The 19,599-nt window shown below is 33.6% G+C and overlaps 1 pseudogene; it reads right to left on the bottom strand.

Moving 5' to 3' along the window:
* Nucleotides 1–269: 269 nt before the first annotated feature.
* On the bottom strand, nucleotides 270–10,588 carry LOC137235769 (uncharacterized; annotated as a pseudogene).
* Between the last annotated feature and the right edge of the window lie 9,011 nt (nucleotides 10,589–19,599).

The following is a 19,599-nucleotide window of genomic DNA, read 5'->3' as shown; positions in this document are numbered from 1 at the left end:
ATTAGGCACTTAGCAAAACTAAAAACAATTCACTTAAATTAAAAATTACAAGTATTTACTAATAAATTCTAACTAAATTTAATTTAATTAATCAAAGATTTTAATATTCAACTCAAAATGTGCAGTGTCTGAGAACACGCGCACATATAATGCCAGAACAACAATAACACGAATGAACGCATACTATACAACTAATACAAATGTACAGTTAAATGACTTTTGCGCTAAGCGCTGCATAATTCACCACACGCTCTCTCTGTGGCTCATGCTCACTTCGCCACCATCGTGGTTGACGCTGTTGGACGATAACGTCGGCTACCATTAAATGTTTGCGTTGCATGCGTACTCGTATAGAGACTCGCACTGGCGCTCGTATTACGCGCATGTCCATGATATTTATATCCGGTTGTAAGCTCGCGTACCGTCTTGCGGTACTTGTCTGAGAGTACGCAATAGAGGAAAATATTCGCTGCTGCATTAATGGCAGCAAGAAAATTAAATATGTTACCGATGATCGCTTGCACATTGTTATCGATATCGACATTTTCAGAATCGATTAAATAAATTGCCCATGGTAATTGGCAAACGATGAAGAGCAAGACGACTGCAATGAGTGTGACGATGATGCGATTCTCCTGTGAAACGGATGAGCTGTGAAATTTGCGTGACTGTGAACAGGAGAGAAAGAATTAAAATAAGATAAAAAGTCAGCGAGAGATAGTAATTAAATATTATGAAAAAAAAACAAAAGTTCAAAAAGACTGTAGAGACTTTGCGAAAAATATTGGCCCAGGTTCCAGTTGTTTGTTCTTTTTGAGTCTCTCAGAACGGGTTAAGTTCGGATATCTACTGATAATGGCTACAAACTCCATGAAGTCATACTCTACGAACTGGCGCAGATTATCCAGAAAAGTAACTCACAGGAAGCGCTGTATCGCGCCACTTAGTGCCAGGCAGTTGTAGTTTGGATGAAGCACTCCTTCTTCCTCTTCATCCTCCTTGCAACTACTGCAGCATCGACGATAAGGCGCTCCTAGCATTTTTGCATAGCTACCTACATATAAGGCAGTGACTAGTTTGTACTTCTATCAGTGTACAGATTTTATCCCAACTTAGAGATCTTTTAAGATTCCACTCTGGTCAAGTTTTCTTAGATGTCCGATAACCCGATATTAGTATCCATATTTCGTCGTCTTGACAGTAGATATGCTCTCTAAGCTTGCATGTGGCAAGGAGCTTATCTAAGCGTTCTTTGTCGGGAAGAATCTGCCTGGTCATACACTGCCTAGCAAGCTCGTCTGCAATGCAATTTCCCCCCGCCTGTGCCCGGGAACCTATGTGAGATGTACACGGCTCTGTTGGGTTATTTCTTAAAGAGATCGGTATCAATTAAGTTTTAGTTCAGAACTGAACGAGTAAGAGCCAAAGAGATTTGATAGCCGCCTGGCTGTCGCTGAAAATAAATATTTCGTTACCGATATTGTGTATCTCTATCCCTACTGCGGCTTCCATAATGGCTGATACTTCTGCCTGGAATATACTACAGTGATCGGGCAGTCCGTAGGAGAGCTGAATGTCCGTTTCCCTTGAAAATACTCCTCCTCTCACTCTGCCGTTTGGTTTATAGCCGCCAATGTATATGGAAATGCTGTCGTCAACAGTAAGGCTTCTGTGATTACAACAAAATTGCTTTCCGCCAATGTTATGGTCACACAGCCATCCTTGCTGGGAGGAAGAAGCCGTTAACTTAGGGTCGCCGGTGTATATAGAAATGCTGCTGTCACCAGCGAAACTGCTATTCGACTCGGCCAAATCATCTATGCTAGGAATATTTATAATTTTGCTGTTACAATTGAATAAACCTCTTTAACGCAGGGCCGACGTTGCCGCTGCTAGGTAACCAGCAAAATCTAATGGTAGGATGTCAAAAATACGCCGAAGAGCTTCCCTAGTCTAATACTAGATCTATGTACTTTACCCAACAAGTAAAGCTTGGACGCCTCGCTCTAGGCTGACCACCGTACAACTATCCCATACAGCAGTATGGTTCGAATAGTTGCGGTATTAATCCATCTGCATATATTGTGGATAAGTCTCTATATTCCAATGTCTTTATTTCACGCACTTATATAATGCCAAGTACGCTTGTTTTTAGCGCTGAATAACGTTTGTCCTTCCAGTTTAGCTTTTTATCGAGAACTAAGCCTAGAAATTTGGGCTTGTCTGCAGGTTTATGTGTAAATTATGTAGTTCTGGTGAGTTCACCGGTGGTATTTCATTGCGTTTGTTCGGCTTTTTTGAATCGACAGTGAGTACGCATCCGGAGGCACATAGGGACCCTGATCGCAATGCTACCTGAATCAGGTCTTAAAAAGGTTTGAGGGAACCTGCTTCTGTAAGCTAACGTAACTTTGTCATCAGCGTATGCCACACCCTTCCCAATTGCCCATCTTGTATCTCTCACTAACGAATTTTACGTTTGGTTCCATAGGAAGGGGGAGAGAACTCCACCCTGTGGCGTGCCCCTTTGGGCATAGCGTGTTAAATGAACATTCTCTAGTGAATGAATTATTTTCCTTCGGCAATCAAGTTTTTTTACTCTAGCCTAAAACCATTTAAGGTCCAATTCAAACTTTTACTCATGAACTGTATAAAAATAATAACAGGTTCCGGAATAGCTGCCGAATTATTAGTGTATTAAACCCCTAAAAAAACTTCAAAACTCACCTCTTTCCCACTCATACGCGACCTCCGTATGCTATTCGCATTTTTGTCATTTCACCACGTAAATTCTTTGAGCGACGCACCAACATAATCAAAAAACAATTAAACGTAGCCAGCACGCATAACGGTATCAAGCGAAAACAAAGAGCGTAAAAAAATACCAGGGGCGCGTGTAGAGCGCATTCTCACCCAAACTTGACAAGCTGTTTTGATAGTAAGTACTAGAAATTATTTGAAAGTAATTAGCACACTGAAAAAATAAAAGCTATAAAGTTTACTTAACTCTTCACAAGAGTCCGTTATATTGAAAAATAGTGACTCATTCTCTTGCGTTGTTTGTTTTACTTGAGACTGTGTTTTCCACTCTTCTGCTCTTATGTTTGCATCAGCTAGCAACTGTTCATGCTCTATCTCTTTCTTATTGTTCTCGTTATCGGATTGTTGTTCTTCTTGTACATCGTTGCTTTGAAGTGGTATTGCAGTGCTCACCAAAAATTCGGTATCAAGCAAAAGATCCGAATTGCCATCCAAAGCAAAATAATTTGCAATGATTCTTGGTATTTGCCTAGCGGCTGGTGCTAGTAGGGATCTTTTGAGGCCTAAGGATAGTAAGTGAAAAAAAAAAATGTTGGAATGAATGATAACAAGGAATGGCAGAATAGATACTCTCTACCCTAAAAATACTTTTCAAGTCGTGTTATGGATATTTGCTTTCGGTCGCTATCAAAATATTAAATACTAAACGCATGAATTGCGCCGATCTCATTTTTTACAAAAAAGTTGGTGAGGTGGGCATTGTCGAAGTTTGAGGTATTACAGATCCAATACAAAGTAAAATAAGCCCTATTTCCTTTATAAAGGAACACTTTGTGGCTTCATTTGCGCCAGCAGCACAGAAACACCGTGACGAATGGCTGTAACTACTCGAGACGATGGGAAGTCGAGCTGCAATAGATCCCCGATGAAGGTATGCTAACAAGCAGTTAGTGGTGAATTCGTTGGATAGTGCCAAAGTTGCCGCTAGATTAGCTTAACGGATGGCTGATGTTAGAGTTGCAGGTGAAATGTGTAATAGGTGAATCGGTGGCCGGAAACCCAAATAGAATCCATGACGGAAGAATCAGTGAGTCGGTAAATTGGTTAACGGATGCCTCAAAACGGGCGGTGAAACAGGTGAGCGATGATTCAATTTCTGAATACCCAAAATCACTAATATAGTCAGAAAACGATGAATCGGCGACTGGTTAATGGTAGATGGTTAGTTAAACGGCACATTCAAGGCTCAGCAGCCGATACCAAACAACCGATGGATTGGCGACCAATTAATCGAAGTTTAACAACCGTGGATCAATCGCAGGTGGATGTTGAGACTCAGAGCAAATAGCGGGAACCTGGACGCAGGGACAACAGTAGGCTCTTAAAAATGAGAAATATGGAACGCCACCCTGAAGTAATGCGAAGGTGGTACCGGTGGGCGACGGTTTTAAAACTAGGGCTGTTTTTTAGTGCATGGACACACGGTTGCTGCGAAGGCAGCCCATATATTGTGGCGAATGTTAGCGATTTCGAGGCGTCACTGTGCCGTTAGTAAATAAATGCTATACAACAACAGTAAACCATATACACACATGCATAAAAGGCAACGAACAATATGTCACATACACAACCAGCAGCTTGAAGCGAAGGGAATATTTCACACGATAGACGTCAATAAAGCATATGGCCTTACATATACAGATATACATGTATATAGCTAAATAACCAAGCATGATATACCAATGTTCAAGAAGGCATGTTCGTGAAACCTCTAGACCTTAAGAGAGATGGGCAAACGAGGTAACAGAGAGTTTAAAGCAGTGCACGCTGAGGAATCTGGAATGAGTTCGATTTTAACACGCTATACGTGAAGAACGCGAGTATTGTAATTGTGGAGTATTACTAAGTACCCAAGTAGTGTAAATAAAGATCATCTGGCCGTACTGAATATTTGAGTTATTTATTCGAAAGTTCAGATTTGGAACGTTAGCAAAAGGTGCATAATTATACCGCAAAATTTGTTTCGCATTCGGCCGAACCATACATTTTTATTGGGTTGCCAGTCAAAAATAGATAGAAGGTAACGAAAAGTCCAATGAGTTGGTAAAGGAGACTGCAAGCACTGGATGAGTCGACGGTAGACGTAGAAATCCGTTTGGAAAAAAATCAAAAAAGGCAGTAGTTGCATATGACCCATCAAGCTGAAAAGTTGTGGACAAAAACGCAGGGCTGAAAAATGTCAAAGATTATATGAAAATGCCACAACGTTAGTCACATAAAGTCGTTCATATGTCTAAAGAGAGAATACTTCAGTTTCACGATGGGCATATTAACTGTTAACTGCCTTCTAGCGTCTCATGCTTATAAGCTGTAGGAAGAAATGGTTTAGCACGTTCAGCTTTCGTGTCCTGCGCACCCAATTCAAGGCTGCAGCTACTAGGGGCGGCAGATATCGAGGCAGCAATTAAGATAGTTTATGGAATAGTTTCTGGAAAACTTCTAGTTTTTTCCATGAGTACGGACTTGTTTTATAGCACAATTCCTGTTACCTAATTAGGGTTTTTTCCGTTTGGTTGTCAAGCAAATTCTTATAAAGCGTAGGACACATACAGTCTATGTGTGGCTATTTTGACCGGCCAGTTCAACCTTGCCTAACATAAATGTGTCCACAATCAGTAAAGAACCCGTACAACCTTTACTTCCACTACACTTTCCTTGTCTACTTCCTTCTCTTCAACGTCGCCCATATCAATAACAAACATATTTCATTTCCTTTAATAAACCTGTATGCACTCCTTTTTCCACACAATCGCTTTCGGTCATTCAAGCGTAAAAATTTGCTTTAAGCTCTTGCTGACACCATTACAAATCAACTTCCAACACGGAGCGCGCTACTTTACTTTCATGGCAATATTTCACATATGTGCTCACGCGCACACTAAAACTCTAGCGCACACATGCACCACATTGCGCATACACTATCTAAAAACAACCTTATGCAACCTCATACGTGCCCATGCAAATGGCCATATTACTCACCTTTAGTATGCGTGACCTTTAGTATGTCTGATGATGCTGCTTCGCCTAAAATGGACCATTCACGTATCTTCGTACTAACGCTTGTTAGCTGCGTAGGCAATGGAAGAGTTGTGTGATATGTCGTAGGTGCCGTCAACTGTGCCGTAGTGGTGTTGGTGTTGGAAGTGTAGTCTGATGTTTGGTTTGGTAAATCTACTGCATGTTTCAATTGACGCATCGATATTACGTCCGTTGTTAGTAGCTGCCGTGATGCGGTGTTGCTGGCTTCTGTATTGCTCGCTGCTTCTTTATTATCCCACTCCTTCTCGTTGTAGCCACTTCGTCTACTGCTGCTACTACTACTTTTGCTACTGCTATCCCAATTTCCTTTATTTTTCGTTACCCGCGCTGCGCCCGTTTCCCGTCTCTGCCAATGGCGTTCAGTGCGCTCAACCGCGTCAACTACCTGACCACCGCTGTTTCGAAATCGTTGTGTGGCGTAGGCGTCATTGGTATTCTGTTGATCGAAAGTGGCATATAATCTTGTAACGGTAAATATTGTTCGTTGTTTTGTTGCTTCTCATGTTGTTGTTCGCTTTGTTGTTGTTCTTCTTCTTTACGTTGACGCACATTTTCATTGTAATTCAGTTGTAACAATGACAGTCGCTCCGTCGCATTCGTTTGATGTGTTAAATTACATGCACTGCCATGGATATCAATTGATTTCTTAGTGATGCGATATTGATGGTCGAAATTGTGGAGAAGAGGCAGAAGAGTGTAACTCCTTTTTTTGCTAAATTTTTATTTTTTATTTTTTAGATGCATTTATAGGTGTTGTTTCGTTTTTTCGCAGTTGTAATTTTTTTATTGTTGTTTTTGTAGCCGTGAGGCATCACAATCAGTTTGATTGAAGACCAGCGAACATGAAGTGCATGAGTTGGAGTAGAAGAATACATCAAAGGGTAAATATAAAATGTATTTATAAAGTGCACACAAAAAAACAAGAACAACAACAACAACTCTTGTCAAGGTAAGATACGCGCAATGCATCAATAAGGTGTACCTCTTGTTACAAATTTCCACTTATCGTATGAGTGCATATATTATTCAGCTTGCAAATCGTATGATGCAAATACAAAAATTTGTTTAAATTTAAATTCTTTGCTACTTTAAATTTAATACACTTTGACTACTTCGTATTGTAGTTGTTGTTGTAGTTCCCTTGCTATCCGCAATTTCACAGCTGATGTGCATACATGAAATGCATGAGAGCGCATTTCCGTGCAAATTAACTTGGGTATGTCAACAAAAAAGTATGTTGCTAGTGATGGACATAAATTATCGGAGCTTAATTTGTTCATAATATAGGTGCATAACTATATGATTCTTCACTTATTTGTGTTCTGATTTGTACGCGTAACATTTTTATCAAATTGTCATTGAAAATGTGAATATATCTAGTGATGGATAAGATTTATCGGAACTTTATTTAACTTTAATCTAGATATAAGCAAAATATATAAAAAATTTTACTTTTACTTAGTTTTTCAAAAAAAAATATTAAAAATTCAGTGATGGGTGACAGTTATCGGTGCTTCATTTATCGATTATTCAAGTACATAACTATTTATTCACAAATTCGATATCTGATTTGTACTTGCAGTACAGTATTTCAAAGAAAAAGCGAATATGTCTAGTGATGGATAACAGTTATCGGAATTTTATTTATCGACAATTTTGATTCATAACTACTTCACCAAAAGTATATACATATTTTGATTTATAAATTAAATTTTAAGTTAGCGTTTCAAAACAAAAGTGTATACTTAGTGATGGGTGACAGTTATCGGAGCTCAATTTATGCATCATTCAAGTACATAACTATTTCTTCACAAATGCGAGATATGATTTGTACTTGCAACATTTTCCTTAGTATTTCAGAGAAAAAGCGAATATGTCTAGTGATGGGTAACAGTTATCGGAATTCTATTTATGGAGAATTTAGATTCATAACTACTTTACCAAAAGTATATAATTTGATTGGAAATTAAACTTTCAGTTAGTTTTCCAAAAAAAACTTGTATATTTGGTGATGGGCGACAGTTATAGGAGGTTCATTAATCGATAATTTAAGTACATAACTACTTCTTCACAAATGCGGTCTCTGATTTGTACATGCAACATTCTTATCATTCTTCCAAAGAAAAAGTGAATATATCTAGTGATGGATAACAGTTAACGGAACTTAATTGGATTTAGATTCATAACTACTTTACCGAAAGTATATATTTTGATTTGAAAATTTAACTTTTATTTATTTATTTAACGACAATTTAGATACGTGACTACTTTATGAGGAAAATTCATATATTTCAATTTTCAAATATAACACTAGTTTCAAATTTCACTTAAGTTTCTAGTGGTTTTTAACAACTATCGGAACTAAATTTATCGAAAAACCGGGCACATAACTATTTTTAAAAATCTTGTATTAGGATTTTTAATATTTCCTGTTTATGTATAAATTTAACTTTTTATTAAGTTTTTCGAAATAAGCGTGTAAATCTAGTGATGTGCTATAGTTATCGGTACTTGATTTATCAATTTTTTTGTTTTTTGTTTTGTTTTGTTTTCAACATTATATGTTTTAATTAGTAAAAGTAACTTTTAAGTCAGCTTACAGTTTTTAAACAATAAATTAAAGTTCGTAGTTTGAACTAAAGTTATCGGTTTATTTTCGATAATTTAGGCACGCAACTACTTTTATATATTTTTTGGTGTTTTAACTGTTATAGGAATTTCATTTTCCGATATTTTGGTTGCACAACTGTCTTTAAATTGTAAATGAATAACGTATTTTTAAACAATTTCTTGAAAAAGAAAGTGTATACATCAATGAGAAATAGCAGTTATCGAAACTTGATTTATGGGTATCTTAAGAAAGTAACCACTTGGTTTTTTTGCTGTGTGCTTTGCTTAATAGATGTAACTTTCTAAACAAATTGCAAGAAATTTATATATGTGCTGATGGCTGAAGGTTATCGAAACTTTAGTTATCGATAATTTTGGTAACTATGTTTTCTTTTTTACATATGCTTGACTTGTATATAAATGAAGCTTACGATTTTCAGTAAAAGTTCATATATCTGATGTTTAATAAAAAAAAAAATCCCATCATGGCTGGTCAAATTTGTTTTGAAAACAAACCAGTATCGACATTTGGCCATCTTCAGTGTCATTTTTCGCTCTGTATGTAGTGATTGATGACATCAATGGCTTGCTTTACCGAGAGTTAAAAAATTGTTTTTTTTTTTTAATATCGGCCTCTAAGTGGGTTATCGGCTATTTCTACTGTCTCCTCCAAACAAAACAACTCAGAAAATTTTTTAAAATTATCCCAACTAACGATTTGGTTGAACAGCGTCCTCATTTAGATGCACTATCTCTGTTCGAATTGCATAAGATGGAGCACTTTTTGGTCCAACTAAAAAAAAACGCTCTTTTTGGTAACAAAAATATCCGGGAAAGAGCGTTTTCGTTAGTGCTTTGCGATAACTATCAGAATTTATCTTATTAAAAACTGTATGAATTATTTTTCTAATCATTTTATATTTTTCTAACACATAATTTTAATTAGTATTTTAGACTATGCACTTTAGATATTCTATCAGCTTAATTTATCGGTTAATATTGCCAAAATATTACTGAATTGACAGTATTTTTTTTAGGTTAAAGTACTCGTTAAATTCATGTTATCGGTGACTATGTAAGTAAAGCTCGCTTGATTGCAATCGATATCTATATTTTTTATAAATTCAAATAAACAGCAACAATTTTTGTAACTCGCCAAAGTTTCCAATGAGTGGGAGTTATCGATTACAAGATTTGACAATCACTCGATGAATCGTTTACCATCACTATCAAACTCACATTTCTCACACACACTAAAATTGCGCACAAAGTCGCGGCGCACTCATGTGTAATCGTTCTCCTGACGCTCATATTCTCAATCACACACTCACCTGTAATGACCTTCTTTGCCAAGGATTCCGTGCAGAATGTTTGTCGTTTAAGCGGGTAACGTATCGCTATAAATCGTTCGATCGTAAAACACACTGCAATGTAAATTGAAATATATGCTGCGCAAATGACAACAACAACCATTGCAAACAACAATGTCAATATGCGTGTAGTGGTATTTCTATCAGCAAATTAGATGTGATGTGTAAAGTGATGATATTGAAGCCCAAAAAGAATAAGAAGAAGAAAAAATCATATTAAAATATTAAGGCACAGAAGGGTTCTTGCGTGAACGCAGTGAAAGGGATAAAAGCGCCGATGGGAGAAAAAGTAAAAAAAAAAACAACTTACAACAGATGAGTAGCGCCAATTAGCTTTCGTCGCCTCGAACTATTTGGGCGTCATTCTACTGCCGTGTAGCTGTGCGCTTTTTGATGAGCTTAGTACGTTTTATGGGGCCTCTGTGTAAAAACATGTATTTTACTGTAGCTTTTTTTAACTTTTTTTTATATATATTCTTTTTTAGTCTAGCCACTTTTTAGCTTAAAATTGTGTCAAGTTCTCGCAAACCAAACTCCAAAAAGTTGTATACGTAGAAATTTTGCACAAATACTCACCATATGCATCACATAGCCACACCACATAGCCATAGTATTTCCAAAAGATCTCCACATGTCGCTGCACATAATCATAGTGCTTTAGCGAGAGCAGCAAAGCCATTGTGAAATAAATAATATCGATGATTGCGAGGACGGTGAGGTAAATATTTGTTGAGCAACGCATGCGTTTTCTGCAAAAAAATTTTAACAACCACGAAAGCATTTAGTTCAAGTTTTTTTGGTATAAAGCTATTAATCATGTGTGCGATTTTAAATTTTTTAAACACATTTCTGATTCTCTATTCTACACAAAAATTAATAATAAAAGAAATAAATGCAAGGTGCGATATACTTTCAAAGAGAATTTAGGCCTAGAAAGGGAATCCAATTTGCGTCGTGCTCCTTTTTGATTTTTCCTACAAATTGGCAGGATGGGATCTATATATTTTACGCTGCCTCCGAGCGGCATTCAAAAGGCAGATCAGTTTTTGCTGAGTAGCTTTTCATAGTAGAAACACACGCGGAGTGCTTGCGAAATTCATGCCGAGGGGCGAACCCGCTTGAAAACATGTTCTTCTAATTGAAAAAAAAGTTTTTTCTAAAATGCTGATGTTGCTTTGTTCGGGGCTTGACCCCAGAATCTTCGGTGTGGTAAGCGGAGCAAGCTACCATCCAACCACGGCGGCCCCCTAAAACAGTGTATGATTATTATAATTGTAGCGAGTTTTGAGAATTATAGAAAATAGTTGGACTGTGCTGCTTTTATCCTTTCAGTTCGCCTCGTACACCTATATCTCCCAGGGTCTATACTTTTCTTGAATACTTGCTTATTTATTGTTGTTCAGCATTTATTACTAGCAGCATAGTGATGTATCGAAACTGCTAATATTCGCTATAGTGTTAACTACTTTGTACTCTTTACTTTAATTTTTAAAATAATTTTAATTAAGTTTTCGTGTTAACTTAAAATTTTGAATAACTTCAAAAAAAGAAAATTCTAATTAGTTGGAAAATATTTAAACTCAAAAGTAAACAAAATAATATTTCTAAAAATAAATATTTAAATATTTGGTTAACTACCAAATATATTGGCGATCCTACCAATGATCCTACAACTTTAAAACGAACTTTAAAACCAAAATCAACTTGGATCATAGACGAATTTATTTTGCTGTTATGTGATTTCGCAATATATAGTAACGTGATCATAATGCAGTACGCGCTGAAAAATTAACTGAATAAAAAAAATTTTATAAATAGCACTATTGAAATTCTTTTGCATATAATTTAACTATGTTTGTGTTCCCTATACATTTGTGAACAGGAAGCAATACAACAACATTCTGTGCAAATTTCATATAAAAGTCGCTGTAAATTATATATATGAAACATTAAAACAAAGAATAAGTGTTGAAAATCAAATTAAAAACATAAAAGTACGTATAACAGAAATTTACTAGTAAGCATTCTATAATATTTTATGCAACATAAACAAAATACAAAATAAAATTTGTTTACGATTTGTTAATTAATAAAGAACTCTAAAAACGTGTGTGTAAACAAAATAAAAACATTTACAACGATTGGGTTATGCAAGCCACAAAAACAATTTTGCACGCAATACACACAAGAACAGATTAAAAATGAAGACATCACGATGAAAATTAAGAGATTTACAAAGAAAACAACAAACCCATTGCATATTTTAAAAGCATTACGATATCAAACAATACAGATATTAATTTCAAGAAATTTTTAAACAATCATCAATCAACTACTTATTAATTTTAATATTTTTTTATTAAATTTAATTTTATGTAAGTATAATTTTTATTTTAATATTAAATTTAATTAATTTTTCAATTACAATTAAAATTAAAATTTTAAACCTTTTAACTTTCAAATTTATTTTAAGATTATTTTTATATTTTAACAATTTTAATATAAGTTATTTACATTTACTTATTTTTTATATAAAACTAAATATTTTATTTAAATTGTTAACTCCCTTTCCAAAAAAAAAAAAAAATCTTAAATATTTCCTAATTTTAAAATTTTTCATTTAATTTTTTTTTTTTTTTTTTTTCATATGGTTCTACTTTCACCAAGTACGAACCCGTAAGTTTACAAATTCGGAAAATCAAAACAACAATTATACAAATAACACAATGACTCACAATACAACTCAAAATTCTAACATTAATACAACACAAAACATCATCTCTAATATAACACAAGATACTTCAAGACAAGATAACTTTACAAATTTTCCTTCTACTAAATCTATTAAATTACCACAATTTTGGCAAGATTCTCCTAATGCCTGGTTTTTACTTGTTGAAGGACAATTTGAAATTAATAATATCACTGATGATAATTTAAAATTTCAAAATGTTCTAATTACTCTTCAACGAGATACTATTTCTAAAATTTTAGATATTATTAACCCTCCTCCTCTTTTTAATAAATATGATACAATCAAAAAAATTCTATGTGAAAGATTTTCTCTTAGCGAAGAAAAACGATTACAACAATTATTTTCAAAAACTGAACTTGATGATCGTTCACCATCTGAATTATTCAGATTTATGAAATCACTTATAGGTTCTGACTCCATAGTTAGCCAAGAATTACTCTTTAAATTGTGGATTCGTAAATTACCACAAGAAATACAAATTCATTTGACTTCCAATAATAATCAAAACAGAGATGAAATTATTATTTTAGCTGACAAACTTTTTGATTTAATCAATAAACCTCATTCTTCCAAATCTCCTGTAGTCTCAAGTATAAATAATAATATTTTAGAACAATGCGTTAAAAATTTAACTGAATTAACTACGACTATTTTTCAAAATTTAAATAAAATTTCCAATGATATTAATCAATTACAAATCCGTTCAAGATCTAAAGATAGAAATAGATCTAAATCTCGAAATTTTTCAGGATCAAGAAATTTTTTAAACAATCGTAATTTTAATTCACAAACAACTATTTGTTGGTATCACAAAAAATTTAAGAACAACGCTCTCAAATGTATACCCCCATGCAATTTTAATCAAAATCATAATTCAAATTACGAACAAAATTTAAACTGAAACGATCCATTATGACGGTGACGGATAATGGAACTATTATTAAACCTACTCGTCGCCTATTCATATTTGATAAATTCAATAAACTTAATTTTCTTATCGATACAGGTGCAGTTGTATCAGTTATTCCTTTTTCTGAATTTAAAATTTATAAAAGAAATTCGGATCTTACTTTGACTGCAGCAAACGGTTCTTCAATTGAAACTTTCGGTACAAAACTACTTAAAATTGATTTAGGTTTAAGAAGAGATTTTGAATTTCCATTCATTATTGCGAATATTGATACACCAATTTTAGGAGCAAACTTTTTAGAAAAATTCGGAATTATTGTCAATATTAAAAATAAAGAAATAATGGATTCTACTACAAAAATTAAAGTTACTGGATCTTCTGGATTTTCTGATATTTTCTCACTCAAAATTCCTATTGTCGAAAATAAGTTTTCAAAATTGCTTAATGAATTTCCATCTATTACCTGTGAACCAGATTATACTAAAAAAGTTAAACACCATATAGTTCACAGGATAGAAACAAAAGGTATTTTACCATTTTCGAAACCCAGACGTCTTGATCCAATCAAACTTAAAATTGCTAAAGCTGAATTTGAATTTTTAGTTAAAACTGGTATATGCAGACCCTCAAATTCTCCTATTGCATCTCCACTTCATCTCGTTCCTAAAAAAGAACCAAATGATTGGAGACCTTGAGGAGACTATCGAAGACTTAATTTTATTACTACACCAGATCGGTATCCTTTACCACATATTCACGATTTAACAATTGATTTAAAAAACAAACAATTTTTTTCCAAAATTGATCTTGTGCGTACTTACCACCAAATTCCAATGGCAGAAGAAGACATTCATAAAACTGCAATAACTACCTCTTTTGGAATGTTTGAATTCGTAAGAATGCCTTTCGGTTTACGAAACAGTGCTCAAACTTTCCAACGCTTTATTAATGAAGTATTTTCTAATTTCGATTTTGTATTTACATTCATTTATGACATTCTTATTGCCAGTGATAATGAAGATCAACATATAAATCATTTAAAATCAATTTTCAAAAGACTTGAAGAATATAATTTAAATATCAAACCTTCAAAATGTACTCTCGGTGTAAATAAATTAAATTTTTTAAGTTACGAAATTTCAGGCGAAGGTATTAAACCATCTTTAGATAGAATTGAAATTATAACAAATTTTGAAAAACCAATTTCTATAAATAAATTACAAAAATTTTTAGGTATGATAAATTACTATCACAGATATATTAAAATGTTAGCAACAGAACTTAGTCCTCTGCATGAAATGTTAACACATGCAATTAAAAACAAACTCAAACAATTAAATTGGACAAATGAAACCACAACAGCTTTCGAAAATGTTAAAAAACTTTTTGCTAAAAATACTTTACTTACACATTTCGACAAAAATGGTATTTTATCATTAGCAGTAGATGCATCAAATGTTGCTATTGGAGCAGCTCTTCAACAAACTAGCAATAATATACTAGAACCCTTAGCTTATTTTTCAAGAAAATTAACTACAACAGAAACTAAATATTCAACATTTGATCGTGAACTTTTGGCTATTTATAATTCAATTAAACATTTTAAACATTTTCTTGAAGGTAGAACTTTTACTATTTATACTGATCATAAACCTTTAATTCATGTTCTAAATTCTAAAGTAGATAGATCTCCTCGTCAACTACGTCATCTTGAATATATTGCTCAATTTACAAATGATATTCAATATATACGTGGAAAAGACAACATAGTTGCCGACACACTTTCCCGTATTCCAGAAATAAATGCAATTTCAACTCAAGATATAAATTTAGAAACTTTATATAAAGAACAGCAAACTGATACATTTTTACAAAAAACCATTTCTGATCCAAATTCTAAAAATAATTTAAAAGAAATTCATATTCCAATTATTAATTTAAACATATGGTGTGATGTTTCTCTACAACCTTTTCGACCTTATGTTCCACATTCTATGAGAAGAATTATATTTGACAAAATTCACTCATTATCTCATCCAAGTATAAGAACAACTAGAAAATTAATTCAAAATAAATATTATTGGCCTAACATGCATAAAGAGATTAACGATTGGACTTCATCTTGCATCAATTGTCAAAAATCCAAAATTTCAAGACATACTAAATCTCCTATCCAAAAAATTCAAATACCATCAGGCCGTTTTGAACATATTCATATGGATATTGTTGGACCTCTTCCAGTTTCAAATGGAAATTGTTATATTTTAACAATTATTGACAGATTTTCACGTTGGCCTGAAGGTTATCCGCTTAAAGATATTTCAACAAATACTATAGTAAAAACTTTTATTTAAAATTATATACCACGATTTGGTATACCATTAAATATTACATTAGATCAAGGTTCACAATTCACCTCAAAATTTTTTACAGAATTAACTAAACTTTTAGGTTCTCATAAAATTCATACATCTCCTTACCATCCCCAAGCAAATGGCATGATAGAGAGATTTCATCGAACTTTAAAAGCAGCAATTATAGCATCAAACGACTCGGTTCATTGGTCTGACATTTTACCATTCATTCTACTTGGTTTACGAACTTCTATTAAAGAAGATTTAAAATGTTCATCTGCTGAACTTGTTTATGGCCAAACACTTAGAATACCTGGTGAATTAATTATTTCAAATAGTAATAAAGAACATGATTTTTCTAATGACGCTCTTCATAAAATAAGAGAATATTTTTCGCTTGTTCGTTCTAAAGTTTTTCATCATAACAAAGAAAATTTTTTCGTTCCTAAACAATTAGAAAATTGTGAGTATGTTTTTGTTAAAGTTCTTCGTAAATCTAATTTAGAATCACCTTATGAAGGACCTTTTAAAGTTATATCTAAGAAACATAAAACATTTACAATTCAATACAATAATACTATTAAAAATATTTCAATTGATTTACTTAAACCAGCAAACATACTTATTAACACTAATTTAAATACAAATACATTAAACAACAAAAAACAAAAAAAAGGTTACATTTAATATTAATTAATAATTTGTTTATTTCAAATTTTCTTGGAGGGGGAGTAAATATAGTGTTAACTACTTTGTACTCTTTACTTGAATTTTTAAAATAATTTTAATTGAGTTTTCGTGTTAACTTAAAATTTTGAATAACTTCAAAAAAAGAAAATTCTAATTAGTTGGAAAATATTTAAACTCAAAAGTAAACAAAATAATATTTCTAAAAATAAATATTTAAATATTTGGTTAACTACCAAATTCGCCACATTGTTATTAGGTACTGATGCACTGCGGCCTTTATTTATATCTATTGTTCCTATTGTATTTAAGTACATCTTCAGACTTTTTACTTTATATCACGAAGGTATTTAAAGTCACGCAAATAGATCGGACAGTATCTTCCTTTGCAGAGCGATGCATTTCCAGAAAATATGAACCAGCGTTTCATCCTTCGGCTCAACCTAACGGCAGATTTTGGTGTAGTATAGATTTAACTTACTTAGGGGGTTTCGTAGACAACAGTTTCCCGTATAGTAGCCAAACTGTCTCTAAGTTGTTGATATATCTTTGCCCGAGAGTTGAACCCAGAATATTTGATGTGGTAGGCGGAGTACCATACCACGGCGCCAGTTTTACATTATTTTTATAGCGCCAATATAACCATCATTTGAAAGTTAATTAAAAGTTCCTTCTTTCCTTTATATGCTAGCTTATATTTGTACTTTTTTAATTTTATTTACTGCTTACTTATAAAAAATTATATGCACATAAACAAAATAAATTTTCGCCTCATAAAATGCTGGAAATTAATAAATGTACCAAATTTATTTATTTTTGTCTTCCTGTTAATGAGCAAATGAGCTTTAGTGTTTTTGCAGTGTCGACTTTTTGTAAACAAATTTTTAATATAATTGCTTTCTTCTTTTTTGAAAGGACCATGGTGGAATCACCAGGTGAAGCAAATAAAAAGAGATAGAAGATGTACGCTATCTGAAACGGTAGGGATGTGGTTTCATTGCTACGAAGGCCATTACAGCTTGTTTTTTTCAGCATATCAGTGCAACCTAATGCCAATATAAAAAGGGATACACAGGACCAGTGCGAGCTTATATTACTTTGGGCATCGAATAAAAATAAGAACTTAAACTGCGATGAGTAGTAAAATTCAATAATTTGTCTAAAGTAAACTGACCTCAACTTCAACTGCAGTTGAAGCTTTTATCGAAAGACCGGACATAAGTGGGAGAGGTGTTATCCATTATATAGTTGAACTGTAGGAACTTTGCGCACTTAAATGGGTTTCGGGTTTGATGAAAAGTTTTACAGTCACACTTGGAAGTGATCGTAATACTTTTAAATGTGTTTCGATCTCTAAAAATCCATTGTTCTTTCCATCTGCTCTGTTGATTTGACCTTGAGAGTCGGAAGTAAAACATATGACCTTCTAATATATTGCCGGATTCATATATTCTAAATTAAAATCTGTAACTGTAACATTCCTCTTATCTTAGTGGTCTAATTTTTAGGCCAAAACAACAATAGTGAGTAACAATTTTTTGTAACTGTATTTAGAAATCCATTGTTTTAGCGAAGTGTTTACATAAATAAGGTGTAATACGACAGTTTTGGAAATGACTAAGCGACACATAAAATATAACTCAACGCACAATGTGTTGTTTATTTAAGATTCACTTTTTTTCAAAATTCTTTGTACACATTAAATTTTATATTAGCTTAAAGAGGAAATTTCATGTAAATAAACATCCATATATCAATATTTAAACATATGGACATAACAGTTTTTATTGAGTGCACATCGAGTTGTGAATTATATATTTTTTCATGTTTTCTTGTTGGGCCAAATATATTCCTTATGATTGCCTTTATGGAGCTTTACGGCCGAGAAATTAGAAGGCAAAAGTTAAATTTCCTTTTCCCTTATATATTTTTTCTTTTTTTTATGAAACAATTTGTGCATACAGCTCTCTTTTATAAACTTTGATTTAATTCGAAAATTCTTTGTGCGACTTTTCAATTGATTGGCAAAGAATAACACAGTGCAACAAAATTTTAACAAACTGTTTGTTGCCCAAATCATTATTATTGATTATGATAGGATTTTCCACGTCAAGTGATCTAATTTTAGCGACCGCTGACTCGATTCAGTAATGGCATGGCTCGTTATCGCACCTCGGAATCTTGCACCTGCTCTTTCCAACGTTGAACAACTGACCTTACTCAAGCAGCCAGTGTGCTCCTCAAAACGGACCGCTGTGTCGGCCGATAACCGTTTGAAGACATTCAAGACATGCATAAATGAATGTATAGGCCTCTGGCAATTACAAAATCACGTTTTGTCATATTAAGTTTATACTTTCGCAATTACGTCTGACGCTTTCTCTTTTACAATTGACTATACTCATTCCCTTATCACGCTTTCGCATTTACATTTGACGCTCTCTCATAATGTGCCGGGTCTATGTATTATGTTCTATGTATATGTCGGAAAAGAATTTACCTCAGACATACTCTTGCCAGTGTGTCACAGGTTGTTGCACCGTTCGGGCTGTTCTGTGTTAGAACCCAACGTTCGTCGCCCTGAAATTTCTACAAAAAAGCTTTCTCATTTTGAAGTAACTATTCTCAATTACAAATAACATTTACGCATTTTCACTAGATGGTTAGAATGGGCTCCAGGGACTTAAGGTAATTAACAGGCAGACCTCCTTACCAGACCTGTTGGTCTAGGGGCCCCTGTGAACCCACAAAGGGGCACACTAAAGAAAACATAAGTTACTGAGAAACAAAGCGTTTCAGACGACACTGGATTGAATGCTTAGGGCAAAGACAGGTTCAATTGTTTATATTTCCAGCAACGAGCGTATCAGCCAAACTCATTGATCTAAAGAGCGAGGATCTACAAAGTCTCTCTGGGTACTATACGGGACAAAACAGTCTACTATATCACCTAAATTGAATCTATTCATTACAAAAAGCTTTCACTTTTCAGAGCTGGAGGATAAAACTCCCGTTCACATCCTGTTTTTTTTTTTTTTTTTAAATATCATCTTA

The sequence above is a fragment of the Eurosta solidaginis genome, unplaced genomic scaffold (assembly GCF_040869045.1).
Source record: "Eurosta solidaginis isolate ZX-2024a unplaced genomic scaffold, ASM4086904v1 ctg00001019.1, whole genome shotgun sequence".
Taxonomy (NCBI): domain Eukaryota; kingdom Metazoa; phylum Arthropoda; class Insecta; order Diptera; family Tephritidae; genus Eurosta; species Eurosta solidaginis.
This window is presented reverse-complemented; position numbering and strand designations above follow the sequence as displayed.